Source organism: Phascolarctos cinereus, unplaced genomic scaffold (genome assembly GCF_003287225.1).
Source record: "Phascolarctos cinereus isolate Bilbo 61053 unplaced genomic scaffold, phaCin_HiC Scaffold_3;HRSCAF=262, whole genome shotgun sequence".
Taxonomy (NCBI): Eukaryota; Metazoa; Chordata; class Mammalia; order Diprotodontia; family Phascolarctidae; genus Phascolarctos; species Phascolarctos cinereus.
Window position 1 is genome coordinate 68,836,916 of NW_027555736.1, and position 13,071 is coordinate 68,849,986.

At 36.2% G+C, this 13,071-nt stretch overlaps 1 protein-coding gene across 5 annotated transcripts in view; it reads left to right on the forward strand.

The window, feature by feature from the left end:
* MAPK8 (mitogen-activated protein kinase 8) overlaps window positions 1–13,071 on the forward strand; it is a 124,740-nt gene that overhangs the window by 49,805 nt on the left and 61,864 nt on the right. For 3 of the 5 annotated variants that reach the window (XM_020997086.2, XM_020997084.2, XM_020997087.2), the window contains exon 2: window positions 5,416–5,503. The exons of 1 other annotated variant lie outside the window; for it this stretch is intronic. The gene's annotated coding sequence lies outside the window, so the exon portion shown is untranslated. Of the gene's footprint in view, window positions 1–5,415; window positions 5,504–11,785; window positions 11,882–13,071 lie in introns of those variants that run through there. One more of the 5 variants, XM_078150899.1, reaches the window with a different exon arrangement.

Sequence of the window (13,071 nt, forward strand, 5' to 3'; positions counted from 1 at the left end):
AAGGGATTCTCAATCAGGTACAGGTCGTACAGGTACAGATCATCATTACTAGTAAGTTGTCATTCAACATGTCTTTGAAGACCTCTAATCAAAGGGAACTTTTTTTAAAAAAAAATATTTATTTTCAGTTTTCACTTCCATAAGCTTTTGAGTTTTCAATTTTCTCCTCCTCCCTTCCTCCCTCCTCCCCAAGACAGCATTCAGTCCGATATAGCTCTATGTATACATTTGTATTAAATACGTTCACATTAGTCATGTTGTAAAGAAGTATTAGAAGCAATGAGAGGAACCACAAGAAAGAAGAAACAAAACAAAACAACAGAAGAAAAAAAGAGATCAAATAGTATGCTTTGATCTGCATTCAGACTCCATAGTTCTTTCTCTGGATCTGGATGGCATTTTCCGTCATGAGTCTTTTGGAGTTGTCTTAGATCCTTGCATTGCTGAGAAGAGCCAAGTCTATGAAAGTTAGTCATTGCACAGTATGCCTGTTACCGTGTACAGTATTTTCCTGATTCTACTCATTTCACTCAGCATCAATTGCTATAAGTCTTTCCAGGTTTTTCTGAAGTCTGCCTGCTCATCATTTCTTATAGCACAATAGTATTCTATTACATTTATATACCACAACTTGTTCAGCCATTCCCCAATTGAGGGCATCCCCATAATTTCCAATTCTTGGCCACCACAAAAAAAAACTGCTATAAATATTTTTGTACATGTGGGTCCTTCTTCCTTTCTTTGATCTCTCTGGAATATAGTCCTAAGCAGTGGTATTTCTGGGTCAAAGGGTATGCACAGTTTGATTGCCCTTTGGGCATAGTTCCAAATTGTTCTCCAGAATGGTTGGATGATTTCACAACTCCACCAGCAATGCATTAGTGTTCCAATTTTCCCACATCTTCTCCAACATTTATCATTTTCCTGGTTTTTTATGTTGGCCAATCTGATAGGTGTGATGTGGTACCTCAGAGTTGTTTTGATTTGTACTTCTCTAATCAGTAGTGATTTAGAGCATTTTTTCATATGACTATAGATAGCTTTAATTTCTTCATCTGAAAACTGCCTATTCATATCCTTTGACTTGTGTTCTTATAAATTTGATTCCATTTATCTATATATTTTAGAAATGAGGCCTTTATCAAAGACACTGGCTGTAAAAAAAAAAGCTGTTTCCCAGCTTTCTGTGTCTCTTCTAGTTTTGGTTGCACTGGCTTTGTTTGTGCAAAAGTTTTTCAATTTAATGTAATCAAAGTCATCCATTTTGCATTTCATAATGTTCTCTATCTCTTGTTTGGTCATAAATTCTTAAATTCTTCTCTTCTCCATAGACTGGACAGGTAAACTGTTCCTTGCTCTCCTCATTTGCTTAGGATAAAAAAGCATAAGCCTTTATATCTCAATCGTGTACGCATTTTGACTTTATCTTGGTGTAGGGTGTAGAATGTTGGTCTGTGCCTAGTTTCTGCCGTACTGTTTTCCAGTTTTCACAGCAGTTTTTTTAAAATAGTGAATTCTTATCCCAGAAGCTAGAGTGTTTGAATTTATCAAACAGTAGATTGCTGTAGTCATTGACTGTTGTGTATTGCATGCCTAACCTATTCCACTTATCCACCACTCTGTTTCTTAGCCAGTACCAAGTAATTTTGATAATTGCTGCTTTATAAAACAATTTAAGATCTGCTACAGAGTTAGGCCACTTTCCCTTAGATTTCTTCTCTTTAATTTCCTTGATATTCTGGGCTTTTTGTTCTTCCAGGTGAATTTTATTATTTTTTCTAGCTCTATAAAATAATTTTTGGTAGTTTGATTGGAATGGCACTGAATAAGTAAATTAATTTAGGTAGAATTGTCATTTTTATTGTATTAGCTCAGCCTACCCATGAGCAGCTGATATTTTTCCAATTATTTAGATCTGACTTTGTGTGAAAAGTGTTTTGTAATTGTGTTCATATAGTTCCCAGGTTTGTTTTGGCAGGTAGATATCCAGATATTTTATAATGTCCACTCTGACTTTAAATGGAATTTCTCTTTCTATCTCTTGCTTTTGGGCTTTATTATTAATACAAAGAAATGCCCATGATTTATGTAGGTTTATTTTATATCTGCAGTTTTGCTAAATTTGTTTGTTATTTCAAGTAATTTCTTTACTTGACTCTCTAGGATTCTCTAAGTATACCATAATGTGATCTGCAGAGAGTGACAGCTTTGTTTTTTCTTTGCCTGTTCTAATTTCTTCAATTTCTTTTTCTTCTCTTATTGCCAAAGCTGACATTTCTAGTATAGTATTGAATAACAGTAGTCATAATGGACATCCTCATTTCACCCCCAATCTGACTGGAAATGCTTCTAGCTTATCTCCATTACATATAATGCTTGCTGATGGTTTTAGATAGATGCTACCTATCATTTTAAGGAAGACTACATTTATTCCTATGCTCTCTTAGTATTTTTAATAGGAATGGATGTTGCATCTTGTCAGAAGCTTTTTCTGCATCTATTGAGGTGATCATATGATTTCTGTTAGTTTTGTTGTTAATATGGTTAATTATGCTGATAGTTTTCCTATTATTGAACCAGCCCTGTATTCCTGGTGTAAATCCTATCTGGTCATAGTGTATTCTGTTCAGGATAAGTTGCTATTATCTCTTTGCTAATGTTCTATTTAAAGTTTTTGCATCTATATTCATTAGGGAAATTGATCTATAATTTTCTTTCTCCATTTTGATTCTTCCCAGTTTAAGTGTCAGCACCATATTTGTATCATAAAAAGAATTTGGTAGGACTCCTTGGTCTATTTTCCCGAATAGTTTATATAGTATTAGAATTACTTGTTCTTTAAATATTTGGTAGAATTCACTTGTAAATTCATCTGGCCCTGGAGATTTTTTCATAGGGAGTTCATTGATGGCTTTGTTCAGTTTCTTTTTCTGAAATGGGGTTATTTAAGTATTTTATTTCCTCTCCCGTTAATCTGAGCAATTTATATTTTTGTAAATATCCATTTCACTGAGATTATCAAGTTTATTGGCATACAGTTGAGCAAAATAGCTCCTAATTATTGTTTTAATTTCTTCTTCATTGGTGGTGAATTTACCCTTTTAATTTTTGATAGTAGTAATTTGGTTTTCTTTTTTTTTTTAATCAAATTAACCAAAGGTTTATTTATTTTATTTTATTTTTTCATAAAACCAGCTTAGTTTTATTTATTAGTTCAATAGTTTTCTTAATTTCAGTATTATCTCTCCTTTGGTTTTCAGAATTTCTAATTAGTATTTAATTGAGGATTTTAAATTTGTTCTTTTTCTAGCTTTTTTAGTTGCGTGTCCAATTCATTGATCTCATCTTTCTCTATTTTATTCATGCAAGCATTGAGAGATATAAAATTTCCCCTAAGAACTGCTTTCACTGTATCCCATAAGTTTTGGTATGTTGTCTCATTATTGTCATTCTCTTGGTTGAAGTTACTGATTGTTTCTATGATTTGTTGTTTGACCCACTCATTCTTTAGGATTAGAGTATTTAGTTTCCAATTAATTTTTAGTCTGTCTTTCCATGTCCCTTTATTACACGTTATTTTTATTGCAGCATGATCTGAAAAGGATGCATTTAATATCTCTGCCTTTGTGCATTGGATTGTGAGGTTTTTATACCCCAATACATGGTCGTTTTTCTATGTAGGTGCCATGTACCACCAAGAAAAAGATATATTCCTTTCCATCCCCATTCAGTTTTCTCCAGAGGTCTACCACATCTAACTTTTCTAAAATTCTGTTCATCTCCTTAATTTCTTTCTTGTTTATTTTGTGATTAGATTTATCTGGTTCTGAGAGGGGAAGGTTGAGGTTCCCCACTAGTATAGTTTTGCTGTCTATTTCTTCCTGTTACTCCCTGAACTTCTCCTCTAAGAATCTGGATGGTATACCACTTGGTGCATATATGTTTAGTAATGATATTACTTCATTGTCTATGGTACCTTTTAGCAGGTTGTAGTTTCCTTCCTTATCTTTTTAAATTAGATCTATTTTTGCTTTTCCTTTGTCTGAGATCAGGCTTGCTACCCCCACTTTTTTTTTTTTACTTCAGCTAAAGCATAATATATTCTGCTCCAGTCTTTTACCTTTATTCTGTGTGTATGTCTTTGCTTCAACTGTGCTTCTTGTAAACAACATATTGTAGGATTATGGTTTTTAATCCACTTTACTGTCCGCTTCTATTTTATAGGAGAGTTCATACCATTCACATTCACACTTATGATTACTATCTGTCTTTCTCTCCAACCTGTTTCCAGCCTCCTCTTTTGTTTTTTCTTTCTTTTTTCCATTTCCCTTCTCACTGGTGTTTTGCTTTTGACCACCACCTCCTTCAGTCCCTCCTTCCCTTCTATTAGCCCTTTCTTTTTCTTCCCCTTTTTCCTCACTACTTTTTCCCTCCCTTCTGTCAACCCCCTCCTTTTTCTTTCCCCTTTCTCCTCCTCCTTCTTATAGGGCAAGTTAGATTTCTACGCCTGAGTACATTATTCCCCTCTTTGAGCCAAATCTGATGAGAGTAAGGTTCAAACAATGCTCATCTCCCTCCTTGTTTCCCTCTACTGTATTAGGTCCTTGTGCCTCTTCATGTGATGTAATTTACCCTTTTCTGCCTCCTCCTTTCCTCTTCTCCCAATACAATCCCTCAGAGGGAACTTAGGACCTCCTAAGGCAGTCTATTCTACTTCTGTATAAACGTAATTAGTTTTCCTTGGAGTCTGGTTGGGATAAGGTACCTTTTAATTATTATAGTACTTCATAAATTCCAAGTTATTTGTTTTGATCTGTTTTTGTATGAATTTATTAGATTGAAAATAAGTTTTGAATGAGTTTTCAGTGGTTACAAAATTAATACCAAAGGAGTTAAAGTACTAATATGTTAATATTATTATAGTTCTCAATTTCCTTACTCCGTCTATACCTTACTTATATTCAGTAGATGATATTTACTCTCTGGAAGTTAAATTGTGGCACACTAGGTCTCCTTTAATATTGAGTTAGTAAGATGTTCTCTCTCATAAATCTGAATTTCGGTGGTTAGGAAAAAAGGGAACCACCTTGGAAATATGAGTCAGAATGGCATTTCTTATATTTATTTAGTTTTTTTGTTCAGATATGAAGTGACCATAATCTGACTACTGAGGGAATGGTTTAAAAAATATCCATATAAGGCAGAGAAATGAAACATCAGTGTATGATATTTAAACCCTTATAATTCATTGGTCACTGAAATTAGAAATTGATTTAGGTTGGATTTTTTTCAGATGATTTTGCTGAAAGTGAGGCTTTTATTGGCAATTTTTAGTGGCTGGCTTAAACAAAACATTATTTTAAAAACATTTTGATATTTTATAACCACTCAATCTTATTTAATTTTTATTTACAGGAATTGAAAGTAACTGAATTATTTGAAGTTGTGGGATCAATGACTGTTTGAGATACCAAGCTCATAAAGGAAAACTACATGTGAAACGGTAATATGGGTACTTAGGCAATAGCAAAATGAAAGGGGGATTGATCATTTAAATAGAAAACAAACTTTGAATACGTTTTGTTGCAGACTTTTCATAACTGAAGACATAACAGATTGTTGTCATAAAAGCAATATATATATCATGTAATGAAATTCTTATAAATGAGATCAAAAGAGACGAAATTCTTTTGTAAATCATCAAAAGGCTAATTCTTTAAATTTTGTTACTTGGTGATTATTATAATTTATATCATCAAACATTAATTGACTGATATACATGTATCCCCTCTGTCTCATTAGCCAATTTTATCAGTAACTGAGACGTTACACCTAAGTAGGGGTGTACTCATGCAGGAAGGAACATCTGAGATGGGCCCTGAAGGAAGGGAATTACTTTAACTGACAAAAATTGGCCAGAGAAGAGTCTTCTAAGTTTGGAGGGAAGGTCTCAGCAGAGCCTTAGAGATAAGAAGAAAGGACAGTATAAAAAAATGGAATACATTGAAGGAAAGTTATATAAGGATGAGGTAGGGCTAGTTTATCAGGGCTCTTTAATAGCAGGTTCCAGAAGTTGAATTGTTTTTGGTTGACCTTGAAGAGCCACTAAAGATTTTTAAGTAGCTGAGTGACATTATCAAAACTATTCATGATAACTGAAATAGGCTGGAGACTAGAAGACTAGCTGTTCAACAGGTAGGCTAAATGAGAAGAGGAGAATGTAAAGAAAAGCTCAACCATAAATTACTGTGAATACTCAAGCAATAAGATTTCACAACAGATTGGCTGTTTTGGGTGAGAGGCAAAAAAAAAATCAGTGACAACTATGAGGTTACGAATTTGGGTTATTTAGTATCAAAGATCTAATCTTCAGAGATCATCTAGTAGTTCAGCTCCTTCATTTTAGAGATGAGGAAACTGGGGCCCAAAGACATTTAGTGATTTGCCCAAGGTTATACAGGTAGGAATCATTAAGATGGAGTTCGAGCTCTGTTTCTTTGACTCTAAAGCCATAGTCTCAGATTTATTTATGCTTTTATAATTCTATCTCTTCTTTCTATCAGCTGTCAATTCTTGATGATCTTAGTGTTTCCTGCTACTTTGATACCTTATTTTATCATATAATCATATATTTTGTCATCATGTATTTCCTACAAAATGAAGTGTGAAGGTTTTATAACATTTTACCTCCAAGTTTCTGCTGTGTTCCATCTGTTTGATGTTACTAAAGTCTTATCTGTGGAATTAGTTGTTAGTTTTTTTTGGTGGGCAATGGGGTTAAGTGACTTGCCCAGGGTCACACAGCTTGTAAGTGTTATGTGTCTGAAGCCGGATTTGAACTCAGATCCTCCTGAATGCAGGGCTGGTGCTCTATCCTCTGTGCCACCTAGCTGCCCTCCTTATCCGTGGAATTAGTAGAGAGTTATTATCTGCACATTTAATACTTAAAATATTTGCTGCCATTGATTCATATAATACTTTATAACCTTCTTCTAATCAGAAGCAAGGAACTGTACTACTACGCTCCCCTAGACTGTCAAACACCAAAGGACTATTAAATTATTTGGAATTCTTAGTCTAATCAATGACGTTTTGCTATTAATTGATGTATGTATAAACAAAAAAATTGATATTGTTACAGATCTTAATTTCTAAATGAAGTTAAAGTTTAAAAGTTTAAAAAAAAAGCCACAAATTTTACCCTTTTTTGGTTGTTCATTCAGTTAATATTTACACTAGTGGTCTGTCGCTACACATGTAAACTTTTTGCTAGGGTAGATGTGATTTTTTCTGTCATTATTCTTCTAGGCCCTGTACATTTGAAATGGGCATATATGTTTTAGCTCTGTTACTCCAAAATTCTTACTGCTGATAATTGAAGAAACAGGAAGCTGTTCAGTCTAATCCCTCTGGTAATGCCACAGCAAACATGGAGAAATTTTTATTTATTTTTCATTATTTCAGTTGTGTTCTTGTATTCTTCAATATGCTTACTTCAAAACTTCAATCTTAATTTCCTCACTGACAAATGTGTCCTGTTCACTTTCTAATATTAGTGTTTCTAAATATTGCGTCATTTATTCATTAGGCATTTAAGTTGTTGTTTAGTTGTTTCATTCGTGTCTGATCCTTCCTGACCCCATTTGGGTTCTCTTGGCAGAGATACTAAGTTTGCCATTTCCTTCTCCATCTCATTTTACGGATGAAGAAACTGAACTGAGCAAGGTTAAGTGACTTGCCCAGAGTCATGTAGCTAGTGAGTGTCTGAGGCCGCATTTGAACTCAGGTCTTCCTGATTCCAGACCTGGCACTTTATCCACTGCACCACCTAGCTGCCCTGGCAGTTAAGTGCCTACTGTATTATGGCACTATTCTAGGCACGCCACGATTCAAAAGCAAGCCAAAAATTGTCCTCACCCTTAAGGAGCTTCAGACTGTACAGATAAGTTTATACAAGATAATTTAAGGAAAGAGAGACCACTGACAGCTAGATCCAAGGCTTTGGATGAGGTTCACCTGAGCTGAGCTTTAAAGGAAGCCCAGTGGGAAGTTCATTACAGTGCTTTCTTCTTCCTCTCTCTGCCAAGGTCCAGCTGGGTCTTGGACCACCTGTGCCCTGGCCTAAGTCCACTCAGTACCTCTGTGCTTATGGAATGGCTGGGGGCCTGGAAGCTTGTTATTTTCCACTTCATATCCCTTCCATTGCCTTGGGCTTGCAGATGGTACCTTCTCCCTCTTTCATCACCCCATGGAGGCCAAGTAGGCAGTTTATTCTCTGCATGGGGTTTGCTTTGGAAACCCTTGCTCATTCATCATCAGCTGCTGGATGTTCCCTTTTGTTCCCTTTTGACATCTTTGGAGTAGCTGCATAACTTACATAGACTTTCATTGTGGGAATCAGAGTTTACGGTTTCTATGTAGAGAAATTTTTCGTGGTAGGCAAAGAGCCAAATGTGCCTCCTTTAGAGCACAGCCAGGTGGGCTTCTAGGCAGAATGTCACTGACAAGTGGAATGCACCATTGGACATTCCATTATGACAATGCCCTGGAGATCCCACCCTGACGAGTTCTCCTTCGTTTGACTTGCGTGATAAGGTCCTGTGGAAAAATGCGACCATCTCAGATCAGAAGTACGAGCGGTTTCCAAAGTGGAGGAAGGCGAAACTAGTACTGTAGAGTACAGAAACTGTGTGTCAGCAGTATGATTCTGGAAGCAAGGATAAGGACAGAACCTCATCTGAAAAATGAAGCCTTTTTTGGACCAAGAACACTGTAGAAATCCAACTCAGGTTTCATTGTCCATTCGGGAATAAATAAATCTAACTCTGTTCTTCACTTTATCCAGTATAAATAAAGATAAAAAATATTCATCTGTTTTCCAGTTTAGTTGCTGTAGCTAACATCTTATTCCCAGGGATCTCTGCTACTCTGGAATCAAGACATTAGCTTAGGAGCCTATTTCCTGATCCCTGTGCCAAGAGTGAAGAGGCAAATCACCTAATAAGGGATGTCTGTTGGAAATGGAGACACAGCTGTTGTCCTGTGAGTGACATTAACTCATGTAAAAGATATGAGCCCTTTGATAATGGCTTGAAGCAGTACACAGTATGATCTGCTTAGCCACCTTAGCAAAGTGGACTTTTCTCTTTACAACCTACATACTGAAAAGATTGAAGACTAAGTATTGGGGGTGGGGTTTGACCTGGGGGAATGGTAAAGTCATTGCTGCTTCTAATAATAAGAGGTCTTTGTCACTTTCGCTACAGGTGATGCACTTAAGCTAGCACACAGGCTAACAGTAATTGATTTTGTTAAATTCCTTTTCTTTTTTTTTGTGAGGCAGTCGGGGTTAAGTGACTTGCCCAGGGTCACACGGCTAGTAAGTGTCAAGTATCTGAGGTCGAATTTGAACTCAGGTCCTCCTGACTTCAAGGCTGGAGATCTGTCCACTTCTTACCAGGAAAGGATGAACTACTAAGAGAAATAGAAGCTTTTCTGTTTGAAAACTTTAAAAGAGAAAAAAGAAAGTACATTACAGTAATGGCATCATCCAAAACTCAGGTTTTAGATTACATTAAACTCAAAATGCCAGTCCAATGAAGAAGATAAATTATCAAAAGATCTTTTGAAAATGTTAGGGGGCAGAAAAGTAGCTGATGGTTTCATTATGAACAAGTCTCTGGTGATACATTTAGGGAAGGATTAACCCAAGTTGAAAGGTAGCAAAGCATAGAGGATAGAAAGCCAGCCTCAGTATCGGGAAGATCTTTGTTCCAGTGATACATCTGGCTCTCTCTATGTCACCCTCAGCAGGTAACACTTGGCATCTTAGGCACCTCTGAGACTCCAGGGTGCAGATTTGTGCCATAAGCATTGGTAGAGATAGTTTCACTGGACAGTTGCCAACACCAGTGAAATAAGAGATCTAGTTTAAAAAAAATCCAAGCTATGATTTTAGGATTAAGGACTCTGATTTATCATGTCTGACCAAGGAGGGATATTGTAGAGTCTTTATATATTTCTTTGTAAACATCAGCCCAGTGTGATGCTGTAACAAAAACCAACAAAATGCTGACTAGCATAAAAAGATCATAGGAACCAAAATAGAAACTGTTATTCTATTTTTTCATAAAACCATGCTATTGCCGTGCTTAGTTACATTATATACCTAAAGCAAAACGCAGTAAAATAAAGTCCAAAAAAAGAGACTGAAAGGAATAGTAGACACCTTTGACTATTGAAAAACAGATCAAAAAGATTAGACATCATTAGTTTCAAAAGATGAAGATAGAAAGAGGATGTTATTTAAGTCTGTAATATCAGAAAGATTATGAGTAAAGTGAAGTCCAACTTAATTACCCTATTGTAGTATTCCAGAATTAAGTTTATCTTTGGGAATTTGGGAATGGTGAAATGAAGACAAATATCAGAAAATAATAATAGATTTATAATAATGAAAATGAGCATAATTCTTTCTTCATATTCCTCATTATTTGGTTTATTGTGCTCCTAATCTTCTTTAAACAAAGTACTTATTAAGTGCCTACTGTATTTATTCTAGACACTGGAAATGCAAGTACAAAGAACGAAACAGCCCCCAACTGCCAGGAGCTTACATTCGAATGGAGGAGATGACAAATTCATACAAAAATATGAAGAGTATAAATATAAAATTAATGCAAATATATACAGAGTAGTTAATTACAAGGTAGTTTGGGAAGGAGGACACTAGCGGTTAGGGAGATGAGGAAAGACCTCGTACAGAGGAATTCTGGTGTGGAACTGAGAAAGTAGCACATTTCAGGCCTATGGGACAGTCAGTGCAAAGGCATGGAGATGGGAGATGGGTGTCATATGTGAAGGACTGAGAGAAGGCCAGTGTGATTAGATTACAGAGTTCAAGAATGGAATTGACATGTAATAAAACTGGAAATATAAATTAGGGCCCGATTGTGTGGGACTTCAGAAGCTAAATAGAGGAGATAGTATGTGATTTTAGAGATAGTAGGAAGCCTACTGAAGTTGATTGGGTAGGGGAGTGACAGAGACTAGGAAAATCACTTTGGCAACAATGTATATAATCTGGAAAGCCTTGAGGCAAGGAGACCAATTAAGAAGTTTTTGCATTAATCCTGTCTAGGGGCAGTGAGGACTGGAACTAGTGTGGTAACTGTAAGTGGAAAATAGGGGTCAGTTGTGAGAGAAATTGTAATGGTAGAAATGACAAGATTGGGCAACTGATTGGGTGTCTGTATTGAGGGAGAATGAGAAATCCAGGATATCAAAATTATGAACCTGAGAAGGTTTTGGAGTAGAGGTTCTTAATCTTTTTTTCTGTATTGTCCCCCTTTGGAAGTCTGGTGATGTCTATGGACCGCTTTTGAGAAACGTGTTTTTAAGTTCATAATTGGTGAAAATTGTAAATTTCATCTAGAAATTAGTGAAAAAAAAGATAGTTTTTAAATTTTCCAAGATCATAGATTCTCATGAAATATATCCATCGACTTAGAGTTAAGAACTCCTGATTGAGGGGGAGAGATAATGAGTTTGGTTTTTTAGACATGTTGCGCTTAAGGGATTGAAACTCATGGAGATATATATATCTATATATAGATATCTAGATATAGATATCTAGATATCTATATATGTAGATATCTATATCTATATATATAAAATAGAGATGATGGTTAAGTCCATGGGAGCTGATAGGATTTCCAGAAGAAGACAGAATATAGAGTGACAGACCTATACTTAAAGGAAAATTACTTTGGCAGCAGTTTGTAGGCCAGGACCAGAACCTTGGGAAGCACCCACAGATACGGAATGTGAAGTGTATGATGATCTACCAAAGAAGACTGAAGAACAATTGTACAGGTAGGAGGTAAGTCAGAGAGATCAGTGTTATGTAAACCTAGAAAGGAGAGCATATCCAGGGAGAAACAGTGGCCATTTGTAGCAAATGAAGCAGATTGTCAAGAAGGATTAAAACTGAAAAAAGACCATCAGCTGTGACAATTAAGAAATTATTGGTAGTTTTGGAGAGAGCGATTATAGTTGAGTAATGGGAGTTGGAAGCCAGAATTCAAAGTACTTATGTAGTCATCTTCCTAAACTTTGTTCTAACAGCTTTGGCCACTTAGGGAGATATAGTTGTAAGACTATCAGTTAGGAGCAGGAGCCAGAATAACAGCTTTATATTGTCTTTCCTTTGCTGCTCCACTTTATGGGTTCCTAGCTGATAACTTTACCTCATATTTCACTGAAAAAATTGAGACCATTTGCCTAAAACTCCCTTTTCTCCCTTCATCATCTCACATCCCTCAGGTGTTTCTCCCTTCCCCCACTATGTCCTCCATTCCTCTCTCACATGAAGAGGTAAGCCTTCTTGCCAGGGCAAACATTTCTACATGCATATGTGATCCCATTCCACCATGTCTCTTTAATGGATTGCCTCTTCTGTCAATCCCAATCTCACTAAACTTCACTCTCTTCCTGCCTACCAGATGCTTCCTTGCTGCCTGCTCTCACATGTGTCTCCCCCAATCTCAAAAATTCCTCACTTTAACAATCTGATAGTTACCCTATATCTTTTCTCTCCTTATGGCTAACCTCCTTGACGGCTGTCTACAATATGGCCTCCTAACTCATCATTCAACTGAAACTGCTTTCTATAGTTACTTTTAATTACCAAGCATAATGTCCTTTTCTCATTCCTCTTCCTTCTTTGACCTCTCTATAGCTTTGGATACTACTGATCACTCTCTTCTCCTTGATATACTACCTTCTTTAAATTTTCATGACATTACTGTTTTCTGGTTCTTTACCTCCCTCTCTGACCTCTCCTCCATCTCCCTTACTGGATCTTCATATAGGTCAAGCCTGTCAACTGTGGGTGTCCCTTAAGACTCTCTTTTGGGCTCACCTCTCTTCTCCCTCTGCACTATTTCACTTGGTGACCTCATCAGCTCCCATGGATTCATTTATGATATCTAAGCAGATGATTCTCAGATCTACTTGTCTGGCCACTGCTAGCCTCGTTCTTACATATCTGCCTATTGGACATCTTGAATT